The following is a 6,577-nucleotide window of genomic DNA, read 5'->3' as shown; positions in this document are numbered from 1 at the left end:
CCATCTTTCCTTCTCCATGTAACCCTTACAGCATTGTGGCTTTGGAAACCAGTATAAGTGCTGATCCATTGGCACTGCTATTTCTATGAGTAGTAAAGTATTGTTTGTTTGTCCCTGACCCAGGAGTCTCATATCTTTCACCAGCATCATTATGCTGTGACAGGTTAAATTGTAAGCTTGCAAGTTGGGTAAAATCTCACATCCTTTACAATTCTTGACAGTTTTGGTGCTGAGGATAGGAAGAGAGAATACTGAAGGAAAGACAACTTTCTAAAACAGGAAGAATAAGGATCTTGGAGAGCAATTATTGCTCTTTGAGGGGAATCTATGAAAATCAACAGTAAACTTGATCAAATAGTATGATTAGCATACTGTATTGCCTATTAATAAGCAGGAAGTATGGAGGTAGTTGCAGGCTGAGTACTGAGAAGATTCAAAGACCCAATCTTCAGTCAAGGGGACATCCTTGCCAATTTGGTGTGATGCCTCAAGCCTGACTTTTCTTAGTAACTAGTCCTACGTTCATCCCTGGTAGGCAGAAGTTTCAGACTCCTTTCAGTATTTAAATAGTTTCAGAGACAAATTTACACTAAATGTGAAAGGAAGAAAATTTGTGACCATTGTAGGCAGAAACCATGTGCTTCATTAGCAACTTGGTTGGTTTACTTGGTGGGTGAGTCACGGAGTGTAATGCTTATTAAGGAATTAAGACAATAGCCAAATTGTCTTACCATTTAACTCCTTGAATAGTCTACTGTGTCACTATAGATTGTATGGTCCAGGAAATGAAACAGTCTTAGTGTTCCTTGCACTGAATACTGCCTCTTATAATACAACTTTGTCCCTCTTGAGAAACTTTCAGTCAGTCAGACATGCTTTTGTGGGAAACCATAGATAAGACATTGACTAGTATTTGTGTGTGTTCTCTCCCAAACTGAGTTTACAATGTGGATGACAATGACTCAGTGAAGAATGAGAAGCTGACCCAAAAGTATCTAGATAAATCCTTGCATTCATTCCTACTACTCTGAAAATTTCACCTTTTATATAAAAGCCAGCTACTTAAAAGAATAAATTTATAATGTACTATAAATTATGTTATTATAAAGGTATTATAAATTTGATAAATCCATACACTAATACAGCTAAGAAGCTCATTGAACCCAAAGCACAAGAAACATGAGGACAATTACATGAAAGTATTTCATAATGAAATTGCTTTAAAAGAGTGATAAAAGGAGAATTTTTTAAGTGGCTACAGAAAAAGAGACATTGGATGCAAAGGAACAAAGCTATGGATAGCAGCATATTTTTAATTGAAGACAATTTAAATTAGAAGACAAATAGAAGAGCATCTTTAAAGTACTGAAGTAAGAATAAACAAACAAAACTTGTCAACATCAAATGCATTATCCAGCAAAAGTACTTCAAAACAAATGTCAGTAAATACTTTTTCAGACATACAAAGATAGAATTCATCACTACTGGATCTCAACTCTAAGAAATATTAAAGGAAGCTCTATATTCAGAAGCAATATTATACTTGTCATATCTGATGGAAGCCTGGATCTATACAAAAGAATGAAGAGCACAGAGAAAACTTAACACATGGATAAATATAAAGGTTTTTTAAAAAATATAGTCATTTTAAGAAATAATGAACCATTTAGATAAAAAGTAATAATATTGCATTTAGACATTAAATATGTGACAAATGTAGCATGAAGGCTGAGAGGAGAAATACACATGTACTGTTTTAAGGTTCTTATACATATGTTGTATATATCACTTGAACTTAAGCTGAGATAAAACAATGATGATTCTATAAATCCTAAAGTATACACAGAAATAACAAAAGAATTATAGTCAATAATCTAACAAGGAAAAAATAAAACGGAACCATAAAGAATACTTGGTTCATCCAAAACAAAGGAAAAAAAAAGCACAAAAAGAGATTGGAAAATTAGAAACCAAAGAGCAAGATAGTAGATTTAAACTCAACCATATCAATAATCATGTTAAATATAAATGATATATACCCACAATTAAAAGGAAGAGATTGCCAGATTGTATAATAATATAATAAACAACTCTATATTGCCTACATAAAGCTTACCATATAAAAATTAAAATACACTATAAAATAAAAGATGGAAAAAGTATACTTTGCTAATGCTAATCAGAAGAAAAATGTAGAGGCTTATATTAATATGAGAAAAAGTATATTTAAGAGCAAGAATATTACAAGCAATACAGAAGATCATTTCATAATAACCAAGGAGTCAATTCATCTGAGAATGTATCAATCCTAAATGTTTATGCACATAACAACAGAGATTCAAGATAAAATTATTAAAACTGATAAATCACAACTATAGGCAAATCATTTAGCATGTCTCTCTAAATAAGTGATAGAACAAACAGAAATCAATAAATATATGGAAGACCTGAACAACAGCATCCACCAACTTGACCTAATTAACATTCATGGAACATTTCAACCAATGATAGCAAAATTAACCTTATTTTCAGCTGCATATGAAATATTTTCCAAGACAGACTATATTATGGACCATAAGCCTCAATGAATCTGAAGAGTTTCAAGTTGTACAAATTGTGTTTAGACTTCACAATCAGTCTTTCCACATTAATGCACAGCAGATACTAGCAAAGCTAAATTCTTATAATCTTCCATTCATGGATTCCTGTGTGACAAGACTTATCCCCATACCCTGATATCTAGAAGATCAGGATGAGATTTTGTCATGAATCTATTTATACGCTTTTCACTAAAGGAAATTTTATTCCAGGGACCTTCTTATTCTCCTCTAGGACTTCAGTCAGAGATACCTGAATTTCTTTAAATACTGAATACTTTCTCAATGGAGAAAAACTGGAAGAATTCCCTCTAAGAACAGGAACAAGACAAGGGTGTCCACTCTCACCACTGTTATTCAACATAGTTCTGGAAGTGTTAGCCACAGCAATCAGAGAAGAAAAAGAAATTAAAGGAATCCAAATTGGAAAAGAAGAAGTAAAATTGTCACTCTTTGCAGATGACATGATATTATATATAGAAAACCCTAAAGACTCTACCAGAAAACTGCTAGCACTCATTGATGAGTTTAGTAAAGTAGCAGGATACAAAATTAATGCACAGAAATCTCTTGCATTCCTATACACTAACAACGGAAGAGCAGAAAGAGAAATTAAGGAAACTCTCCCATTCACCATTGCAACAAAAAGAATAAAATACCTAGGAATAAACCTGCCTAAGGAGGCAAAAGATCTGTATGCAGAAAACTTTAAGACATTGATGAAAGAAATCAAAGATGACACAAACAGATGGAGGGACATACCATGTTCCTGGATTGGAAGAATCAACATCGTGAAAATGACTGTACTACCCAAAGCAATTTACAGATTTAATGCAATCCCGATCAAATTACCCATGGCATTTTTCACAGAACTAGAGCAAGAAATCTTACGATTTGTATGGAAACGCAAAAGACCCCGAATAGCCAAAGCAATCTTGAGAAGGAAAAATGGAGCTGGTGGAATCAGGCTTCCTGACTTCAAACTATACTACAAGGCCATAGTGATCAAGACAGTATGGTACTGGCACAAAAATAGAAAGGAAGATCAATGGAATAGAATAGAGAACTCAGAAGTAAGCCCAAACACATATGGGCACCTTATCTTTGACAAAGGAGGCACGAGTATACAATGGAAAAAAGACAGCCTCTTCAATAAGTGGTGCTGGGAAAATTGGACAGCAACATGTAAAAGAATGAAATTAGAACACTTCCTAACACCATACACAAAAATCAACTCCAAATGGATTAAAGACCTACGTGTAAGGCCAGACACTATCAAACTCCTCGAGGAAAACATAGGCAGAACACTCTTTGACATACATCAAAGCAACATCCTTTTTGACCCACCTCCTAGAATCATGGAAATAAAATCAAGAATAAACGAATGGGACCTCATGAAACTTAAAAGCTTTTGCACAGCAAAAGAAACCATAAACAAGACTAAAAGGCAACCCTCAGAATGGGAAAAAATAATTGCCTATGAAACAACGGACAAAGGATTAACCTCCAAAATATACAAGCAGCTCATGCAGCTTCATACCAAAAAAGCAAATAACCCAATCCACAAATGGGCAGAAGACCTAAATAGACATTTCTCCAAAGAAGACATACAGATGGCCAACAAACACATGAAAAGATGCTCAACATCACTCATCATCAGAGAAATGCAAGTCAAAGCCACAATGAGGTATCACCTCACACCCGTCAGAATGGCCATCATCACAAAGTCTGGAAACAACAAATGTTGGAGAGGGTGTGGAGAAAAGGGAACTCTCCTGCACTGTTGGTGGGACTATAAGTTGGTACAGCCACTATGGAAAACAATTTGGAGGTTCCTTAAAAAACTACAAATAGAACTACCATATGATCCAGTCATCCCACTCCTGGGCATATACCCAAAGAAAACCATAATCCCAAAAGAAACTTGTACCATCATGTTTATTGCAGCACTCTTTACAATAGCCAGGACATGGAAGCAACCTAAATGCCCATCAACAAATGAATGGATACAGAAGATGTGGCATATATATACAATGGAATATTACTCAGCTATAAAAAGGGATGAGATGGAGCTATATGTAATGAGGTGGATAGAACTACAATCTGTCATACAGAGTGAAGTAAGTCAGAAAGAGAAGGACAAATATTGTATGCTAACTCACATATACGGAATCTAAAAATGGTACTGATGAACTCAGTGACAAGAACAAGGAAGCAGATACAGAGAATGGACTGGAGAAACCGAGGTATGGGAGGGGGCGGGGGGTGAAGGGGAAACTGAGAAGAAGCGAGAGAGTAGCACAGACATATATATACTACCAACTGTAAAATAGTCAGTGGGAAGTTGTTGTATAACAAAAGGAGTCCAACTCGAGGATGGAAGATGCCTTAGAGGACTGGGGCAGGGAGGGTGGGGGGGACTCGAGGGGGGGGCGTCAAGGAAGGGAGGGAATATGGGGATATGTGTATAAAAACAGTTGATTGAACCTGGTGTACCCCCCAAAAAAATAAAATAAAATAATAAAAAAAAAAAATACTGAATACTGAAGAGAATATGTAATATTTTAAAGGCAAATATCAGCTTCTCTACTTTAGTTAAATATAACTAGATAGGTCATATATATTGTTTCCAAAACTGAGATAGTTGAGGTCTGTGATCAATATTTAGAAATACAAAACCCTATCCTATGAAATAATAATAAGAAAGCCTGAGTTTATAAAAATTAGAAAATTAAAATCAGCCATTTAAAAAGACCAGTAGCCAGTTTTTTTAATTTCACTGTAAATATCTGTATAACTGATATGACTGCTCATAATTTGCAGTTGAGTATCATTCGATAATATTAAATGTAAAATGAGGTTTTATTTGACAAAAGTTGTAGAGAGAAACCCTGTTATTGAAAATCTGATCAATTGTGTTTATTTTGTTCATGCCAAGGTTATGGTTTCACCTTAAATAAAAACAATTTAGTATAGTTTTATTCTTGGAAATCAGTTTTTCTCCCAAATTACTGAATTTGTCACAGAGTAAATATGTGAATTAAACACTGAGAATTTAATTTATCCTTGTTATTGGGAAAATAAAATGTCCATGTTCTTCATGACATTTGCCTTGATATAGATTTGACACATTTTGTGATATATATAATAAATATTATAAAATGTGTGATTAATAGTAATCAACAGTGGCATACATTGTTGCTTTTATTTTATTTTTTCTAATTTATTTCTAATATTTTGTGACCATGATATAATTTACTTGAATAGGGAGGGGAAATTCTGGAATTTTGAGACAAGACTAAAATAATCTATTGAAGATGATCTTAGTTAGCTTTTATTAGGCTATACAGTATAAAAATAATCTCAAAATTTCAGTATTCCCATCACCAAATATTTCTTTCTTCATTATTTTACAGGAGATCTTTTTGTTAACTATGCCTCTTCTAAGCTCTTCTGGACTCACCTGAGGTAGGCTTGATTTGACTCAACATATCTACTCTTTCCATAATGCAAGGTGAAAGCAAGCCACTACTTCAGACACATTGCTGTTATGATGAGGAGCAAGAGCAAGAAGGGCAAGTTGAAATACATGATACCTGTTAAGCTCTGTCCAGAATGACCCTTTGCCACTGTGACTCACAATCCATTGGTCAAACAAATCATATGGGATGAATATAACTCCAATTAAGAGAGTGAATAGTTAGAGAATCATTCCAATCAGCAACAAAAATATTATAGACCTGTATATGTATGAGTACAATTTTAAGGAAATTAGGAAAACATTCCTTTCTGATGATTCATGAGATAATTGTTGATCCTTAGTTAGCATATTTATATAATATTGCAGATATACGTGTACTCTGTGTGTTCTCTCTGTTGAAGAAAATACTGGTTGAATTGTGTTTGGGGTTTTCAGTAAAATAGATGAGAAGGTAAAGGTGAATACTGACAATATTGGAAAAGTTAAAAGGCAGTCTAAT

This window comes from Hippopotamus amphibius, chromosome 15, assembly GCF_030028045.1.
Source record: "Hippopotamus amphibius kiboko isolate mHipAmp2 chromosome 15, mHipAmp2.hap2, whole genome shotgun sequence".
In the NCBI taxonomy this organism is placed as follows: domain Eukaryota; kingdom Metazoa; phylum Chordata; class Mammalia; order Artiodactyla; family Hippopotamidae; genus Hippopotamus; species Hippopotamus amphibius.
This window is presented reverse-complemented; position numbering follows the sequence as displayed.